We start from the raw sequence: 17,500 nt of genomic DNA, 5'->3' as shown, positions 1-17,500 counted from the left end.
CCGAAAAAAGTTAAAGTACAAACGTGCAAGCATACTAACCTAACCCTAGGTAAGGCATGTTAGAGCGAAAGACAGTAAACTCGAATGAGCCAAGAAAGAAGCCGAGCCGAAAAAAGTTAAAGGACAAACGTGCAAGCATACTAACCTAACCCTAGGTAAGGCATGTTAGAGCGAAAGACAGTAAACTCGAATGAGCCAAGAAAGAGCGGCGTGCGGGGCCGGTCGGAGCGCACACATCTCTCGGTGGCTGGCGGGCGAGAGAGTGCTGCGTCGCCGGCATCGGCGTCGAAAGAAGCCGAGCCGAAAAAAGTTAAAGTACAAACGTGCAAGCATACTAACCTAACCCTAGGTAAGGCATGTTAGAGCGAAAGACAGTAAACTCGAATGAGCCAAGAAAGAGCGGCGTGCGGGGCCGGTCGGAGCGCACACATCTCTCGGTGGCTGGCGGGCGAGAGAGTGCTGCGTCGCCGGCATCGGCGTCGAAAGAAGCCGAGCCGAAAAAAGTTAAAGTACAAACGTGCAAGCATACTAACCTAACCCTAGGTAAGGCATGTTAGAGCGAAAGACAGTAAACTCGAATGAGCCAAGAAAGAAGCCGAGCCGAAAAAAGTTAAAGTACAAACGTGCAAGCATACTAACCTAACCCTAGGTAAGGCATGTTAGAGCGAAAGACAGTAAACTCGAATGAGCCAAGAAAGAGCGGCGTGCGGGGCCGGTCGGAGCGCACACATCTCTTGGTGGCTGGCGGGCGAGAGAGTGCTGCGTCGCCGGCATCGGCGTCGAAAGAAGCCGAGCCGAAAAAAGTTAAAGTACAAACGTGCAAGCATACTAACCTAACCCTAGGTGAGGCATGTTAGAGCGAAAGACAGTAAACTCGAATGAGCCAAGAAAGAGCGGCGTGCGGGGCCGGTCGGAGCGCACACATCTCTCGGTGGCTGGCGGGCGAGAGAGTGCTGCGTCGCCGGCATCGGCGTCGAAAGAAGCCGAGCCGAAAAAAGTTAAAGTACAAACGTGCAAGCATACTAACCTAACCCTAGGTAAGGCATGTTAGAGCGAAAGACAGTAAACTCGAATGAGCCAAGAAAGAAGCCGAGCCGAAAAAAGTTAAAGGACAAACGTGCAAGCATACTAACCTAACCCTAGGTAAGGCATGTTAGAGCGAAAGACAGTAAACTCGAATGAGCCAAGAAAGAGCGGCGTGCGGGGCCGGTCGGAGCGCACACATCTCTTGGTGGCTGGCGGGCGAGAGAGTGCTGCGTCGCCGGCATCGGCGTCGAAAGAAGCCGAGCCGAAAAAAGTTAAAGTACAAACGTGCAAGCATACTAACCTAACCCTAGGTAAGGCATGTTAGAGCGAAAGACAGTAAACTCGAATGAGCCAAGAAAGAGCGGCGTGCGGGGCCGGTCGGAGCGCACACATCTCTCGGTGGCTGGCGGGCGAGAGAGTGCTGCGTCGCCGGCATCGGCGTCGAAAGAAGCCGAGCCGAAAAAAGTTAAAGTACAAACGTGCAAGCATACTAACCTAACCCTAGGTGAGGCATGTTAGAGCGAAAGACAGTAAACTCGAATGAGCCAAGAAAGAGCGGCGTGCGGGGCCGGTCGGTGCGCACACATCTCTCGGTGGCTGGCGGGCGAGAGAGTGCTGCGTCGCCGGCATCGGCGTCGAAAGAAGCCGAGCCGAAAAAAGTTAAAGTACAAACGTGCAAGCATACTAACCTAACCCTAGGTGAGGCATGTTAGAGCGAAAGACAGTAAACTCGAATGAGCCAAGAAAGAGCGGCGTGCGGGGCCGGTCGGAGCGCACACATCTCTCGGTGGCTGGCGGGCGAGAGAGTGCTGCGTCGCCGGCATCGGCGTCGAAAGAAGCCGAGCCGAAAAAAGTTAAAGTACAAACGTGCAAGCATACTAACCTAACCCTAGGTAAGGCATGTTAGAGCAAAAGACAGTAAACTCGAATGAGCCAAGAAAGAAGCCGAGCCGAAAAAAGTTAAAGGACAAACGTGCAAGCATACTAACCTAACCCTAGGTAAGGCATGTTAGAGCGAAAGACAGTAAACTCGAATGAGCCAAGAAAGAGCGGCGTGCGGGGCCGGTCGGAGCGCACACATCTCTTGGTGGCTGGCGGGCGAGAGAGTGCTGCGTCGCCGGCATCGGCGTCGAAAGAAGCCAAGCCGAAAAAAGTTAAAGTACAAACGTGCAAGCATACTAACCTAACCCTAGGTAAGGCATGTTAGAGCGAAAGACAGTAAACTCGAATGAGCCAAGAAAGAGCGGCGTGCGGGGCCGGTCGGAGCGCACACATCTCTCGGTGGCTGGCGGGCGAGAGAGTGCTGCGTCGCCGGCATCGGCGTCGAAAGAAGCCGAGCCGAAAAAAGTTAAAGTACAAACGTGCAAGCATACTAACCTAACCCTAGGTGAGGCATGTTAGAGCGAAAGACAGTAAACTCGAATGAGCCAAGAAAGAGCGGCGTGCGGGGCCGGTCGGAGCGCACACATCTCTCGGTGGCTGGCGGGCGAGAGAGTGCTGCGTCGCCGGCATCGGCGTCGAAAGAAGCCGAGCCGAAAAAAGTTAAAGTACAAACGGGCAAGCATACTAACCTAACCCTAGGTAAGGCATGTTAGAGCGAAAGACAGTAAACTCGAATGAGCCAAGAAAGAAGCCGAGCCGAAAAAAGTTAAAGGACAAACGTGCAAGCATACTAACCTAACCCTAGGTAAGGCATGTTAGAGCGAAAGACAGTAAACTCGAATGAGCCAAGAAAGAGCGGCGTGCGGGGCCGGTCGGAGCGCACACATCTCTTGGTGGCTGGCGGGCGAGAGAGTGCTGCGTCGCCGGCATCGGCGTCGAAAGAAGCCGAGCCGAAAAAAGTTAAAGTACAAACGTGCAAGCATACTAACCTAACCCTAGGTAAGGCATGTTAGAGCGAAAGACAGTAAACTCGAATGAGCCAAGAAAGAGCGGCGTGCGGGGCCGGTCGGAGCGCACACATCTCTCGGTGGCTGGCGGGCGAGAGAGTGCTGCGTCGCCGGCATCGGCGTCGAAAGAAGCCGAGCCGAAAAAAGTTAAAGTACAAACGTGCAAGCATACTAACCTAACCCTAGGTAAGGCATGTTAGAGCGAAAGACAGTAAACTCGAATGAGCCAAGAAAGAGCGGCGTGCGGGGCCGGTCGGTGCGCACACATCTCTCGGTGGCTGGCGGGCGAGAGAGTGCTGCGTCGCCGGCATCGGCGTCGAAAGAAGCCGAGCCGAAAAAAGTTAAAGGACAAACGTGCAAGCATACTAACCTAACCCTAGGTAAGGCATGTTAGAGCGAAAGACAGTAAACTCGAATGAGCCAAGAAAGAGCGGCGTGCGGGGCCGGTCGGAGCGCACACATCTCTCGGTGGCTGGCGGGCGAGAGAGTGCTGCGTCGCCGGCATCGGCGTCGAAAGAAGCCGAGCCGAAAAAAATTAAAGTACAAACGTGCAAGCATACTAACCTAACCCTAGGTAAGGCATGTTAGAGCGAAAGACAGTAAACTCGAATGAGCCAAGAAAGAGCAGCGTGCGGGGCCGGTCGGTGCGCACACATCTCTCGGTGGCTGGCGGGCGAGAGAGTGCTGCGTCGCCGGCATCGGCGTCGAAAGAAGCCGAGCCGAAAAAAGTTAAAGTACAAACGTGCAAGCATACTAACCTAACCCTAGGTAAGGCATGTTAGAGCGAAAGACAGTAAACTCGAATGAGCCAAGAAAGAGCGGCGTGCGGGGCCGGTCGGAGCGCACACATCTCTCGGTGGCTGGCGGGCGAGAGAGTGCTGCGTCGCCGGCATCGGCGTCGAAAGAAGCCGAGCCGAAAAAAGTTAAAGTACAAACGTGCAAGCATACTAACCTAACCCTAGGTAAGGCATGTTAGAGCGAAAGACAGTAAACTCGAATGAGCCAAGAAAGAGCGGCGTGCGGGGCCGGTCGGAGCGCACACATCTCTCGGTGGCTGGCGGGCGAGAGAGTGCTGCGTCGCCGGCATCGGCGTCGAAAGAAGCCGAGCCGAAAAAAGTTAAAGTACAAACGTGCAAGCATACTAACCTAACCCTAGGTAAGGCATGTTAGAGCGAAAGACAGTAAACTCGAATGAGCCAAGAAAGAGCGGCGTGCGGGGCCGGTCGGAGCGCACACATCTCTCGGTGGCTGGCGGGCGAGAGAGTGCTGCGTCGCCGGCATCGGCGTCGAAAGAAGCCGAGCCGAAAAAAGTTAAAGTACAAACGTGCAAGCATACTAACCTAACCCTAGGTAAGGCATGTTAGAGCGAAAGACAGTAAACTCGAATGAGCCAAGAAAGAGCGGCGTGCGGGGCCGGTCGGAGCGCACACATCTCTCGGTGGCTGGCGGGCGAGAGAGTGCTGCGTCGCCGGCATCGGCGTCGAAAGAAGCCGAGCCGAAAAAAGTTAAAGTACAAACGTGCAAGCATACTAACCTAACCCTAGGTAAGGCATGTTAGAGCGAAGGACAGTAAACTCGTATGAGCCAAGAAAGAGCGGCGTGCGGGGCCGGTCGGAGCGCACACATCTCTCGGTGGCTGGCGGGCGAGAGAGTGCTGCGTCGCCGGCATCGGCGTCGAAAGAAGCCGAGCCGAAAAAAGTTAAAGTACAAACGTGCAAGCATACTAACCTAACCCTAGGTAAGGCATGTTAGAGCGAAAGACAGTAAACTCGAATGAGCCAAGAAAGAAGCCGAGCCGAAAAAAGTTAAAGTACAAACGTGCAAGCATACTAACCTAACCCTAGGTAAGACATGTTAGAGCGAAAGACAGTAAACTCGAATGAGCCAAGAAAGAAGCCGAGCCGAAAAAAGTTAAAGTACAAACGTGCAAGCATACTAACCTAACCCTAGGTAAGGCATGTTAGAGCGAAAGACAGTAAACTCGAATGAGCCAAGAAAGAGCGGCGTGCGGGGCCGGTCGGAGCGCACACATCTCTCGGTGGCTGGCGGGCGAGAGAGTGCTGCGTCGCCGGCATCGGCGTCGAAAGAAGCCGAGCCGAAAAAAGTTAAAGTACAAACGTGCAAGCATACTAACCTAACCCTAGGTAAGGCATGTTAGAGCGAAAGACAGTAAACTCGAATGAGCCAAGAAAGAGCGGCGTGCGGGGCCGGTCGGAGTGCACACATCTCTCGGTGGCTGGCGGGCGAGAGAGTGCTGCGTCGCCGGCATCGGCGTCGAAAGAAGCCGAGCCGAAAAAAGTTAAAGTACAAACGTGCAAGCATACTAACCTAACCCTAGGTAAGGCATGTTAGAGCGAAAGACAGTAAACTCGAATGAGCCAAGAAAGAGCGGCGTGCGGGGCCGGTCGGAGCGCACACATCTCTCGGTGGCTGGCGGGCGAGAGAGTGCTGCGTCGCCGGCATCGGCGTCGAAAGAAGCCGAGCCGAAAAAAGTTAAAGTACAAACGTGCAAGCATACTAACCTAACCCTAGGTAAGGCATGTTAGAGCGAAGGACAGTAAACTCGAATGAGCCAAGAAAGAGCGGCGTGCGGGGCCGGTCGGAGCGCACACATCTCTCGGTGGCTGGCGGGCGAGAGAGTGCTGCGTCGCCGGCATCGGCGTCGAAAGAAGCCGAGCCGAAAAAAGTTAAAGTACAAACGTGCAAGCATACTAACCTAACCCTAGGTAAGGCATGTTAGAGCGAAAGACAGTAAACTCGAATGAGCCAAGAAAGAAGCCGAGCCGAAAAAAGTTAAAGTACAAACGTGCAAGCATACTAACCTAACCCTAGGTAAGGCATGTTAGAGCGAAAGACAGTAAACTCGAATGAGCCAAGAAAGGAGCCGAGCCGAAAAAAGTTAAAGTACAAACGTGCAAGCATACTAACCTAACCCTAGGTAAGGCATGTTAGGGCGAAAGACAGTAAACTCGAATGAGCCAAGAAAGAGCGGCGTGCGGGGCCGGTCGGAGCGCACACATCTCTCGGTGGCTGGCGGGCGAGAGAGTGCTGCGTCGCCGGCATCGGCGTCGAAAGAAGCCGAGCCGAAAAAAGTTAAAGTACAAACGTGCAAGCATACTAACCTAACCCTAGGTAAGGCATGTTAGAGCGAAAGACAGTAAACTCGAATGAGCCAAGAAAGAGCGGCGTGCGGGGCCGGTCGGAGCGCACACATCTCTCGGTGGCTGACGGGCGAGAGAGTGCTGCGTCGCCGGCATCGGCGTCGAAAGAAGCCGAGCCGAAAAAAGTTAAAGTACAAACGTGCAAGCATACTAACCTAACCCTAGGTAAGGCATGTTAGAGCGAAAGACAGTAAACTCGAATGAGCCAAGAAAGAAGCCGAGCCGAAAAAAGTTAAAGTACAAACGTGCAAGCATACTAACCTAACCCTAGGTAAGGCATGTTAGAGCGAAAGACAGTAAACTCGAATGAGCCAAGAAAGAGCGGCGTGCGGGGCCGGTCGGAGCGCACACATCTCTCGGTGGCTGGCGGGCGAGAGAGTGCTGCGTCGCCGGCATCGGCGTCGAAAGAAGCCGAGCCGAAAAAAGTTAAAGTACAAACGTGCAAGCATACTAACCTAACCCTAGGTAAGGCATGTTAGAGCGAAGGACAGTAAACTCGAATGAGCCAAGAAAGAGCGGCGTGCGGGGCCGGTCGGAGCGCACACATCTCTCGGTGGCTGGCGGGCGAGAGAGTGCTGCGTCGCCGGCATCGGCGTCGAAAGAAGCCGAGCCGAAAAAAGTTAAAGTACAAACGTGCAAGCATACTAACCTAACCCTAGGTAAGGCATGTTAGAGCGAAAGACAGTAAACTCGAATGAGCCAAGAAAGGAGCCGAGCCGAAAAAAGTTAAAGTACAAACGTGCAAGCATACTAACCTAACCCTAGGTAAGGCATGTTAGAGCGAAAGACAGTAAACTCGAATGAGCCAAGAAAGAAGCCGAGCCGAAAAAAGTTAAAGTACAAACGTGCAAGCATACTAACCTAACCCTAGGTAAGGCATGTTAGAGCGAAAGACAGTAAACTCGAATGAGCCAAGAAAGAGCGGCGTGCGGGGCCGGTCGGAGCGCACACATCTCTCGGTGGCTGGCGGGCGAGAGAGTGCTGCGTCGCCGGCATCGGCGTCGAAAGAAACCGAGCCGAAAAAAGTTAAAGTACAAACGTGCAAGCATACTAACCTAACCCTAGGTAAGGCATGTTAGAGCGAAAGACAGTAAACTCGAATGAGCCAAGAAAGAAGCCGAGCCGAAAAAAGTTAAAGTACAAACGTGCAAGCATACTAACCTAACCCTAGGTAAGGCATGTTAGAGCGAAAGACAGTAAACTCGAATGAGCCAAGAAAGAGCGGCGTGCGGGGCCGGTCGGAGCGCACACATCTCTCGGTGGCTGGCGGGCGAGAGAGTGCTGCGTCGCCGGCATCGGCGTCGAAAGAAGCCGAGCCGAAAAAAGTTAAAGTACAAACGTGCAAGCATACTAACCTAACCCTAGGTAAGGCATGTTAGAGCGAAAGACAGTAAACTCGAATGAGCCAAGAAAGAAGCCGAGCCGAAAAAAGTTAAAGTACAAACGTGCAAGCATACTAACCTAACCCTAGGTAAGGCATGTTAGAGCGAAAGACAGTAAACTCGAATGAGCCAAGAAAGAGCGGCGTGCGGGGCCGGTCGGAGCGCACACATCTCTCGGTGGCTGGCGGGCGAGAGAGTGCTGCGTCGCCGGCATCGGCGTCGAAAGAAGCCGAGCCGAAAAAAGTTAAAGTACAAACGTGCAAGCATACTAACCTAACCCTAGGTAAGGCATGTTAGAGCGAAAGACAGTAAACTCGAATGAGCCAAGAAAGAAGCCGAGCCGAAAAAAGTTAAAGTACAAACGTGCAAGCATACTAACCTAACCCTAGGTAAGGCATGTTAGAGCGAAAGACAGTAAACTCGAATGAGCCAAGAAAGAGCGGCGTGCGGGGCCGGTCGGAGCGCACACATCTCTCGGTGGCTGGCGGGCGAGAGAGTGCTGCGTCGCCGGCATCGGCGTCGAAAGAAGCCGAGCCGAAAAAAGTTAAAGTACAAACGTGCAAGCATACTAACCTAACCCTAGGTAAGGCATGTTAGAGCGAAAGACAGTAAACTCGAATGAGCCAAGAAAGAAGCCGAGCCGAAAAAAGTTAAAGTACAAACGTGCAAGCATACTAACCTAACCCTAGGTAAGGCATGTTAGAGCGAAAGACAGTAAACTCGAATGAGCCAAGAAAGAAGCCGAGCCGAAAAAAGTTAAAGTACAAACGTGCAAGCATACTAACCTAACCCTAGGTAAGGCATGTTAGAGCGAAAGACAGTAAACTCGAATGAGCCAAGAAAGAGCGGCGTGCGGGGCCGGTCGGAGCGCACACATCTCTCGGTGGCTGACGGGCGAGAGAGTGCTGCGTCGCCGGCATCGGCGTCGAAAGAAGCCGAGCCGAAAAAAGTTAAAGTACAAACGTGCAAGCATACTAACCTAACCCTAGGTAAGGCATGTTAGAGCGAAAGACAGTAAACTCGAATGAGCCAAGAAAGAAGCCGAGCCGAAAAAAGTTAAAGTACAAACGTGCAAGCATACTAACCTAACCCTAGGTAAGGCATGTTAGAGCGAAAGACAGTAAACTCGAATGAGCCAAGAAAGAGCGGCGTGCGGGGCCGGTCGGAGCGCACACATCTCTCGGTGGCTGGCGGGCGAGAGAGTGCTGCGTCGCCGGCATCGGCGTCGAAAGAAGCCGAGCCGAAAAAAGTTAAAGTACAAACGTGCAAGCATACTAACCTAACCCTAGGTAAGGCATGTTAGAGCGAAAGACAGTAAACTCGAATGAGCCAAGAAAGAGCGGCGTGCGGGGCCGGTCGGAGCGCACACATCTCTCGGTGGCTGGCGGGCGAGAGAGTGCTGCGTCGCCGGCATCGGCGTCGAAAGAAGCCGAGCCGAAAAAAGTTAAAAGTACAAACGTGCAAGCATACTAACCTAACCCTAGGTAAGGCATGTTAGAGCGAAAGACAGTAAACTCGAAAGAGCCAAGAAAGAAGCCGAGCCGAAAAAAGTTAAAGTACAAACGTGCAAGCATACTAACCTAACCCTAGGTAAGGCATGTTAGAGCGAAAGACAGTAAACTCGAATGAGCCAAGAAAGAAGCCGAGCCGAAAAAAGTTAAAGTACAAACGTGCAAGCATACTAACCTAACCCTAGGTAAGGCATGTTAGAGCGAAAGACAGTAAACTCGAATGAGCCAAGAAAGAGCGGCGTGCGGGGCCGGTCGGAGCGCACACATCTCTCGGTGGCTGGCGGGCGAGAGAGTGCTGCGTCGCCGGCATCGGCGTCGAAAGAAGCCGAGCCGAAAAAAGTTAAAGTACAAACGTGCAAGCATACTAACCTAACCCTAGGTAAGGCATGTTAGAGCGAAAGACAGTAAACTCGAATGAGCCAAGAAAGAGCGGCGTGCGGGGCCGGTCGGAGCGCACACATCTCTCGGTGGCTGGCGGGCGAGAGAGTGCTGCGTCGCCGGCATCGGCGTCGAAAGAAGCCGAGCCGAAAAAAGTTAAAGTACAAACGTGCAAGCATACTAACCTAACCCTAGGTAAGGCATGTTAGAGCGAAAGACAGTAAACTCGAATGAGCCAAGAAAGAGCGGCGTGCGGGGCCGGTCGGAGCGCACACATCTCTCGGTGGCTGGCGGGCGAGAGAGTGCTGCGTCGCCGGCATCGGCGTCGAAAGAAGCCGAGCCGAAAAAAGTTAAAGTACAAACGTGCAAGCATACTAACCTAACCCTAGGTAAGGCATGTTAGAGCGAAAGACAGTAAACTCGAATGAGCCAAGAAAGAGCGGCGTGCGGGGCCGGTCGGAGCGCACACATCTCTCGGTGGCTGGCGGGCGAGAGAGTGCTGCGTCGCCGGCATCGGCGTCGAAAGAAGCCGAGCCGAAAAAAGTTAAAGTACAAACGTGCAAGCATACTAACCTAACCCTAGGTAAGGCATGTTAGAGCGAAGGACAGTAAACTCGAATGAGCCAAGAAAGAGCGGCGTGCGGGGCCGGTCGGAGCGCACACATCTCTCGGTGGCTGGCGGGCGAGAGAGTGCTGCGTCGCCGGCATCGGCGTCGAAAGAAGCCGAGCCGAAAAAAGTTAAAGTACAAACGTGCAAGCATACTAACCTAACCCTAGGTAAGGCATGTTAGAGCGAAAGACAGTAAACTCGAATGAGCCAAGAAAGAGCGGCGTGCGGGGCCGGTCGGAGCGCACACATCTCTCGGTGGCTGGCGGGCGAGAGAGTGCTGCGTCGCCGGCATCGGCGTCGAAAGAAGCCGAGCCGAAAAAAGTTAAAGTACAAACGTGCAAGCATACTAACCTAACCCTAGGTAAGGCATGTTAGAGCGAAAGACAGTAAACTCGAATGAGCCAAGAAAGAGCGGCGTGCGGGGCCGGTCGGAGCGCACACATCTCTCGGTGGCTGGCGGGCGAGAGAGTGCTGCGTCGCCGGCATCGGCGTCGAAAGAAGCCGAGCCGAAAAAAGTTAAAGTACAAACGTGCAAGCATACTAACCTAACCCTAGGTAAGGCATGTTAGAGCGAAAGACAGTAAACTCGAATGAGCCAAGAAAGAGCGGCGTGCGGGGCCGGTCGGAGCGCACACATCTCTCGGTGGCTGGCGGGCGAGAGAGTGCTGCGTCGCCGGCATCGGCGTCGAAAGAAGCCGAGCCGAAAAAAGTTAAAGTACAAACGTGCAAGCATACTAACCTAACCCTAGGTAAGGCATGTTAGAGCGAAAGACAGTAAACTCGAATGAGCCAAGAAAGAGCGGCGTGCGGGGCCGGTCGGAGCGCACACATCTCTCGGTGGCTGGCGGGCGAGAGAGTGCTGCGTCGCCGGCATCGGCGTCGAAAGAAGCCGAGCCGAAAAAAGTTAAAGTACAAACGTGCAAGCATACTAACCTAACCCTAGGTAAGGCATGTTAGAGCGAAGGACAGTAAACTCGAATGAGCCAAGAAAGAGCGGCGTGCGGGGCCGGTCGGAGCGCACACATCTCTCGGTGGCTGGCGGGCGAGAGAGTGCTGCGTCGCCGGCATCGGCGTCGAAAGAAGCCGAGCCGAAAAAAGTTAAAGTACAAACGTGCAAGCATACTAACCTAACCCTAGGTAAGGCATGTTAGAGCGAAAGACAGTAAACTCGAGTGAGCCAAGAAAGAAGCCGAGCCGAAAAAAGTTAAAGTACAAACGTGCAAGCATACTAACCTAACCCTAGGTAAGGCATGTTAGAGCGAAAGACAGTAAACTCGAATGAGCCAAGAAAGAAGCCGAGCCGAAAAAAGTTAAAGTTCAAACGTGCAAGCATACTAACCTAACCCTAGGTAAGGCATGTTAGAGCGAAAGACAGTAAACTCGAATGAGCCAAGAAAGAGCGGCGTGCGGGGCCGGTCGGAGCGCACACATCTCTCGGTGGCTGGCGGGCGAGAGAGTGCTGCGTCGCCGGCATCGGCGTCGAAAGAAGCCGAGCCGAAAAAAGTTAAAGTACAAACGTGCAAGCATACTAACCTAACCCTAGGTAAGGCATGTTAGAGCGAAAGACAGTAAACTCGAATGAGCCAAGAAAGAGCGGCGTGCGGGGCCGGTCGGAGCCCACACATCTCTCGGTGGCTGGCGGGCGAGAGAGTGCTGCGTCGCCGGCATCGGCGTCGAAAGAAGCCGAGCCGAAAAAAGTTAAAGTACAAACGTGCAAGCATACTAACCTAACCCTAGGTAAGGCATGTTAGAGCGAAGGACAGTAAACTCGAATGAGCCAAGAAAGAGCGGCGTGCGGGGCCGGTCGGAGCGCACACATCTCTCGGTGGCTGGCGGGCGAGAGAGTGCTGCGTCGCCGGCATCGGCGTCGAAAGAAGCCGAGCCGAAAAAAGTTAAAGTACAAACGTGCAAGCATACTAACCTAACCCTAGGTAAGGCATGTTAGAGCGAAAGACAGTAAACTCGAATGAGCCAAGAAAGAAGCCGAGCCGAAAAAAGTTAAAGTACAAACGTGCAAGCATACTAACCTAACCCTAGGTAAGTCATGTTAGAGCGAAAGACAGTAAACTCGAATGAGCCAAGAAAGAGCGGCGTGCGGGGCCGGTCGGAGCGCACACATCTCTCGGTGGCTGACGGGCGAGAGAGTGCTGCGTCGCCGGCATCGGCGTCGAAAGAAGCCGAGCCGAAAAAAGTTAAAGTACAAACGTGCAAGCATACTAACCTAACCCTAGGTAAGGCATGTTAGAGCGAATGACAGTAAACTCGAATGAGCCAAGAAAGAGCGGCGTGCGGGGCCGGTCGGAGCCCACACATCTCTCGGTGGCTGGCGGGCGAGAGAGTGCTGCGTCGCCGGCATCGGCGTCGAAAGAAGCCGAGCCGAAAAAAGTTAAAGTACAAACGTGCAAGCATACTAACCTAACCCTAGGTAAGGCATGTTAGAGCGAAAGACAGTAAACTCGAGTGAGCCAAGAAAGAAGCCGAGCCGAAAAAAGTTAAAGTACAAACGTGCAAGCATACTAACCTAACCCTAGGTAAGGCATGTTAGAGCGAAAGACAGTAAACTCGAATGAGCCAAGAAAGAAGCCGAGCCGAAAAAAGTTAAAGTTCAAACGTGCAAGCATACTAACCTAACCCTAGGTAAGGCATGTTAGAGCGAAAGACAGTAAACTCGAATGAGCCAAGAAAGAGCGGCGTGCGGGGCCGGTCGGAGCGCACACATCTCTCGGTGGCTGGCGGGCGAGAGAGTGCTGCGTCGCCGGCATTGGCGTCGAAAGAAGCCGAGCCGAAAAAAGTTAAAGTACAAACGTGCAAGCATACTAACCTAACCCTAGGTAAGGCATGTTAGAGCGAAAGACAGTAAACTCGAATGAGCCAAGAAAGAGCGGCGTGCGGGGCCGGTCGGAGCCCACACATCTCTCGGTGGCTGGCGGGCGAGAGAGTGCTGCGTCGCCGGCATCGGCGTCGAAAGAAGCCGAGCCGAAAAAAGTTAAAGTACAAACGTGCAAGCATACTAACCTAACCCTAGGTAAGGCATGTTAGAGCGAAGGACAGTAAACTCGAATGAGCCAAGAAAGAGCGGCGTGCGGGGCCGGTCGGAGCGCACACATCTCTCGGTGGCTGGCGGGCGAGAGAGTGCTGCGTCGCCGGCATCGGCGTCGAAAGAAGCCGAGCCGAAAAAAGTTAAAGTACAAACGTGCAAGCATACTAACCTAACCCTAGGTAAGGCATGTTAGAGCGAAAGACAGTAAACTCGAATGAGCCAAGAAAGAAGCCGAGCCGAAAAAAGTTAAAGTACAAACGTGCAAGCATACTAACCTAACCCTAGGTAAGTCATGTTAGAGCGAAAGACAGTAAACTCGAATGAGCCAAGAAAGAGCGGCGTGCGGGGCCGGTCGGAGCGCACACATCTCTCGGTGGCTGACGGGCGAGAGAGTGCTGCGTCGCCGGCATCGGCGTCGAAAGAAGCCGAGCCGAAAAAAGTTAAAGTACAAACGTGCAAGCATACTAACCTAACCCTAGGTAAGGCATGTTAGAGCGAAAGACAGTAAACTCGAATGAGCCAAGAAAGAAGCCGAGCCGAAAAAAGTTAAAGTACAAACGTGCAAGCATACTAACCTAACCCTAGGTAAGGCATGTTAGAGCGAAAGACAGTAAACTCGAATGAGCCAAGAAAGAGCGGCGTGCGGGGCCGGTCGGAGCGCACACATCTCTTGGTGGCTGGCGGGCGAGAGAGTGCTGCGTCGCCGGCATCGGCGTCGAAAGAAGCCGAGCCGAAAAAAGTTAAAGTACAAACGCGATGCTAATGAGCGAGCCGTTGTCTCGACTAATATGTAGGGGGCGTTCGATCGAGCGTCTGGCTTGAGCGCTTGTCGACCTAGCAGAACGGTCGCATTGTTATGACCGGGTTTTAGGCACCGCTGCAGGCGGTCGGCAGAGCTCTTGTTTGTGCGAAACTGAATGGATCGAGCCCGAGAGAGGGCGAGCAAAGAAAAAACGCAAATCGCTCCGCCTGGCACTGCCGGCGAGAGCGTGGTCGTCGCGGCCAGCGACTGTCGAAGCTGAGTACGGCCGCAGGCGATCGCCTCGGTCTTAAGCGTTTTGGCAGGATTAAACGAATGCGACGAGCACGCGCCGGGCGGCCCAGCAAGGGCCGAGCGCAGCTGTCGCAGCTATCTGGTTGATCCTGCCAGTAGTGATATGCTTGTCTCAAAGATTAAGCCATGCAGGTGCAAGTACGAGTTCTCGTAAAGCGAAACTGCGAATGGCTCATTAAATCAGTCTTGGTTTATTTGGTCTCGTGAGCGAAGTGGATAACTGTGGTAATTCTAGAGCTAATACATGCATTAAGCGCCGACTTCGGGAGGCGCGCTTTTATCAGACCAAAACCGACCGGGTTCGTCCTGTGACGTTTGATGACTCTGGATAACCACGCGGATCGTGCGGTCTCTGCACCGACGACGTATCATTCAAGTGTCTGCCCTATCAACTGTCGAAGGTACGCTACGTGCCTACCTTTGTGATAACGGGTAACGGGGAATCAGGGTTCGATTCCGGAGAGGGAGCCTGAGAAACGGCTACCACATCCAAGGAAGGCAGCAGGCGCGCAAATTATCCATTCCCGACACGGGGAGGTAGTGACGAAAAATAACAATACAGGACTCTAACGAGGCCCTGTAATTGGAATGAGTACATCCTAAAACTCTTAACGAGTATCCATTGGAGGGCAAGTCTGGTGCCAGCAGCCGCGGTAATTCCAGCTCCAACAGTGTATGCTAAAGTTGTTGCGGTTGAAAAGCTCGTAGTTGGATTTTGGGCGAGCGCCGCCGGTCCGTCGCAAGGCGTGTCACTGGTTGCGTTCGCCTCACCTTCGGTTCTCCGTCGGTGCTCTTGACTGAGTGTCGGCGGTGGCCGATAAGTTTACTTTGAAAAAATTAGAGTGTTCAAAGCAGGCTGTTCGCCTGCATAGTGTTGCATGGAATAATGGAATAGGACCTTGGTTCTATTTTGTTGGTTTTCGGAGCACGAGGTAATGATTAAGAGGGACAGACGGGGGCGTCCGTACTCTGCCGTTAGAGGTGAAATTCTTGGATCGGCGGAAGACGAACTACTGCGAAAGCATTCGCCAAGAATGTTTTCTTTAATCAAGAGCGAAAGTCAGAGGTTCGAAGACGATCAGATACCGTCCTAGTTCTGACTATAAACGATGCCAACTAGCGATCGGGAGGCGTTACCATGACGACCTTTCCGGCAGCTTCCGGGAAACCAAAGTCTTTGGGTTCCGGGGGAAGTATGGTTGCAAAGCTGAAACTTAAAGGAATTGACGGAAGGGCACCACCAGGAGTGGAGCCTGCGGCTTAATTTGACTCAACACGGGGAAACTCACCCGGCCCGGACACAGGTAGGATTGACAGATTGAGAGCTCTTTCTTGATTCTGTGGGTGGTGGTGCATGGCCGTTCTTAGTTGGTGGAGCGATTTGTCTGGTTAATTCCGATAACGAACGAGACTCTGGCATGCTAAATAGTTACGCGACCTTCTCGGTCGGCGTCTAACTTCTTAGAGGGACTAGTGGCGTTTAGCCACACGAGATTGAGCAATAACAGGTCTGTGATGCCCTTAGATGTCCGGGGCCGCACGCGCGCTACACTGAGTGAAGCAGCGAGTGTCTAACCTAGGCCGAGAGGTCCGGGTAACCCGTTGAACCTCATTCGTGATTGGGATAGGGACTTGCAATTGTTTCCCTTGAACGAGGAATTCCCAGTAAGCGCAAGTCATCAACTTGCGTTGATTACGTCCCTGCCCTTTGTACACACCGCCCGTCGCTACTACCGATTGAATGGTTTAGTGAGATCCTTGGATCGGCCCCGTCGCGGCTGGCAACGGCCGCGTCGGCGTGTCGAGAAGACGATCAAACTTGATCATTTAGAGGAAGTAAAAGTCGTAACAAGGTTTCCGTAGGTGAACCTGCGGAAGGATCATTACCGAAAGTGGTGGTAGGCCCCGGCCGACCGCGCACTTAATTGTCTTTGGGTGCCGCCGAGAGGGCGGCCGTCAATCGGGGTTCCGCCCCGTGCGACACGCGTAACACGTTGGCATAGCAAGGCAGCCGAGTGCGATGGTGGCTTCTGGGCACCGCGCTCGATGTGCCGCCGGCCCAGCCCGGCGGTCGCTCGGCGCCGTTTGTTGGTGTTTTTGTGCAGTTGTTGTCGGTGGTGGTTTTGTGGTCGATCCCACAGTGTGACGTCCGCGCGCTTCGGCGCCGGGCAAAACGTCGAGGACGACTCTTAACGGTGGATCACTCGGCTCGCGAGTCGATGAAGGACGCAGCCAAGTGCGAGAAGTAATGTGAATTGCAGAACACATTGAACGTCGACCTTCTGAACGCGAATTGCGGTCTCGGGTCAATCCCGGGACCGCGTCTGCCTCAGGGTCGCGTTCGTCCTCACCCGAGGGCCGTCGCCTGGCCTCTGCGAAGACGGCCGGGCGTCGCCCCAAGTTGAAGCGGTCGCCGAGCTTTCTCGGCGCGACCGCGTGTCCCGTACACCGCCGGCCCCTTGACGTGTTCAACTACGTTCAAGGGGCGGGTCCAGGTCGGTCGGTCCGGTCACGAGATCAAGACCGACGTGGGCCAAGGCGGCGACGGTACGTGCTCGGTCGGCGCCGGCGGCGACGACTTGCGATGCCAGCGGGCCGTGTAAGAAGCGGCCCGCTTGACACATACGACCTGAGTTCAGGCGAGAGCACCCGCTGAATTTAAGCATATTATTAAGCGGAGGAAAAGAAACCAACAGGGATTCCCTGAGTAACGGCGAGTGAACCGGGAAGAGTCCAGCGTCGAATCTGCGCGCTTTTTGAGCGCGCCGAGTTGTGACGTACGGAAGTCCCAGTGCGACTGACGGCGAGCGCCGGTGTCCTTCTGATCGAGGCCTCGTTCCACGGCGGGTGTTAGGCCCATAGGGGCGCTTGCCTTGGCCGCTTCGGGTCTTCTCGGAGTCGGGTTGTTTGGGAATGCAGCCCAAAGCGGGTGGTAAACTCCACCTAAGACTAAATACGGTCGCGAGACCGATAGCGGACAAGTACCGTGAGGGAAAGTTGAAAAGCACTTTGAAGAGAGAGTTCAAGAGTACGTGAAACCGTTGAGAGGCAAACGGGAGGGCCCGTCAGGTCGCCGGCTCGCTTTCAGTTGGGTGCGGGGGCGCGCCGTCTCGGTTCGCGGACGCTTAAGGCGCCGCTGCCGAGTCGGCTCGCGCACCGTCTCAGCGCACTAGCGACCGGCGCGGGTCACGACCGGTTTGCCGTCGGTCCAAGTCCCCGCGCGAAGGTGGCCTCCGCTCCGGCGGGGGTGTTACAGCGCGCGGGCGGTGCGGCCCGGCGGCGGATCGAGGAAAGGATGCCGCGCGCTCTCTGTGTGCGGCAGTCGCCGTTCGGCTGGCTTGTCGTTCGCCTGCACTGTACGCAGTGCCGGTGTTCGGCGGGCTGCCGCTTCGGTGGCGCGCCGTCGACGCGCTCGGGGTCCGTGGCCACGTCGGCCACCCTCCCGACCC

At 54.2% G+C, this 17,500-nt stretch overlaps 2 non-coding genes and 1 pseudogene across 2 annotated transcripts; all 3 read left to right on the top strand.

Annotated features, from left to right (window-relative positions):
* The first annotated feature begins 14,127 nt into the window (after positions 1-14,127).
* Positions 14,128-15,937, top strand: LOC144427474 (small subunit ribosomal RNA). Its single transcript, XR_013478004.1, has one exon. It is a non-coding gene; the product is annotated as a small subunit ribosomal RNA (ribosomal RNA).
* A 298-nt stretch (positions 15,938-16,235) lies between these two features.
* LOC144427457 (5.8S ribosomal RNA) lies at positions 16,236-16,389 on the top strand. Its single transcript, XR_013477987.1, has one exon. It is a non-coding gene; the product is annotated as a 5.8S ribosomal RNA (ribosomal RNA).
* A 287-nt stretch (positions 16,390-16,676) lies between these two features.
* Positions 16,677-17,500, top strand: part of LOC144427448 (large subunit ribosomal RNA) — a 2,937-nt pseudogene continuing 2,113 nt past the window's right edge.

Source organism: Styela clava, chromosome 9, assembly GCF_964204865.1.
Source record: "Styela clava chromosome 9, kaStyClav1.hap1.2, whole genome shotgun sequence".
NCBI classification, from domain to species: domain Eukaryota; kingdom Metazoa; phylum Chordata; class Ascidiacea; order Stolidobranchia; family Styelidae; genus Styela; species Styela clava.
The sequence above is the reverse complement of the archived record's forward strand: the minus strand, read 5'-3'. Positions and strand labels throughout refer to the sequence as shown.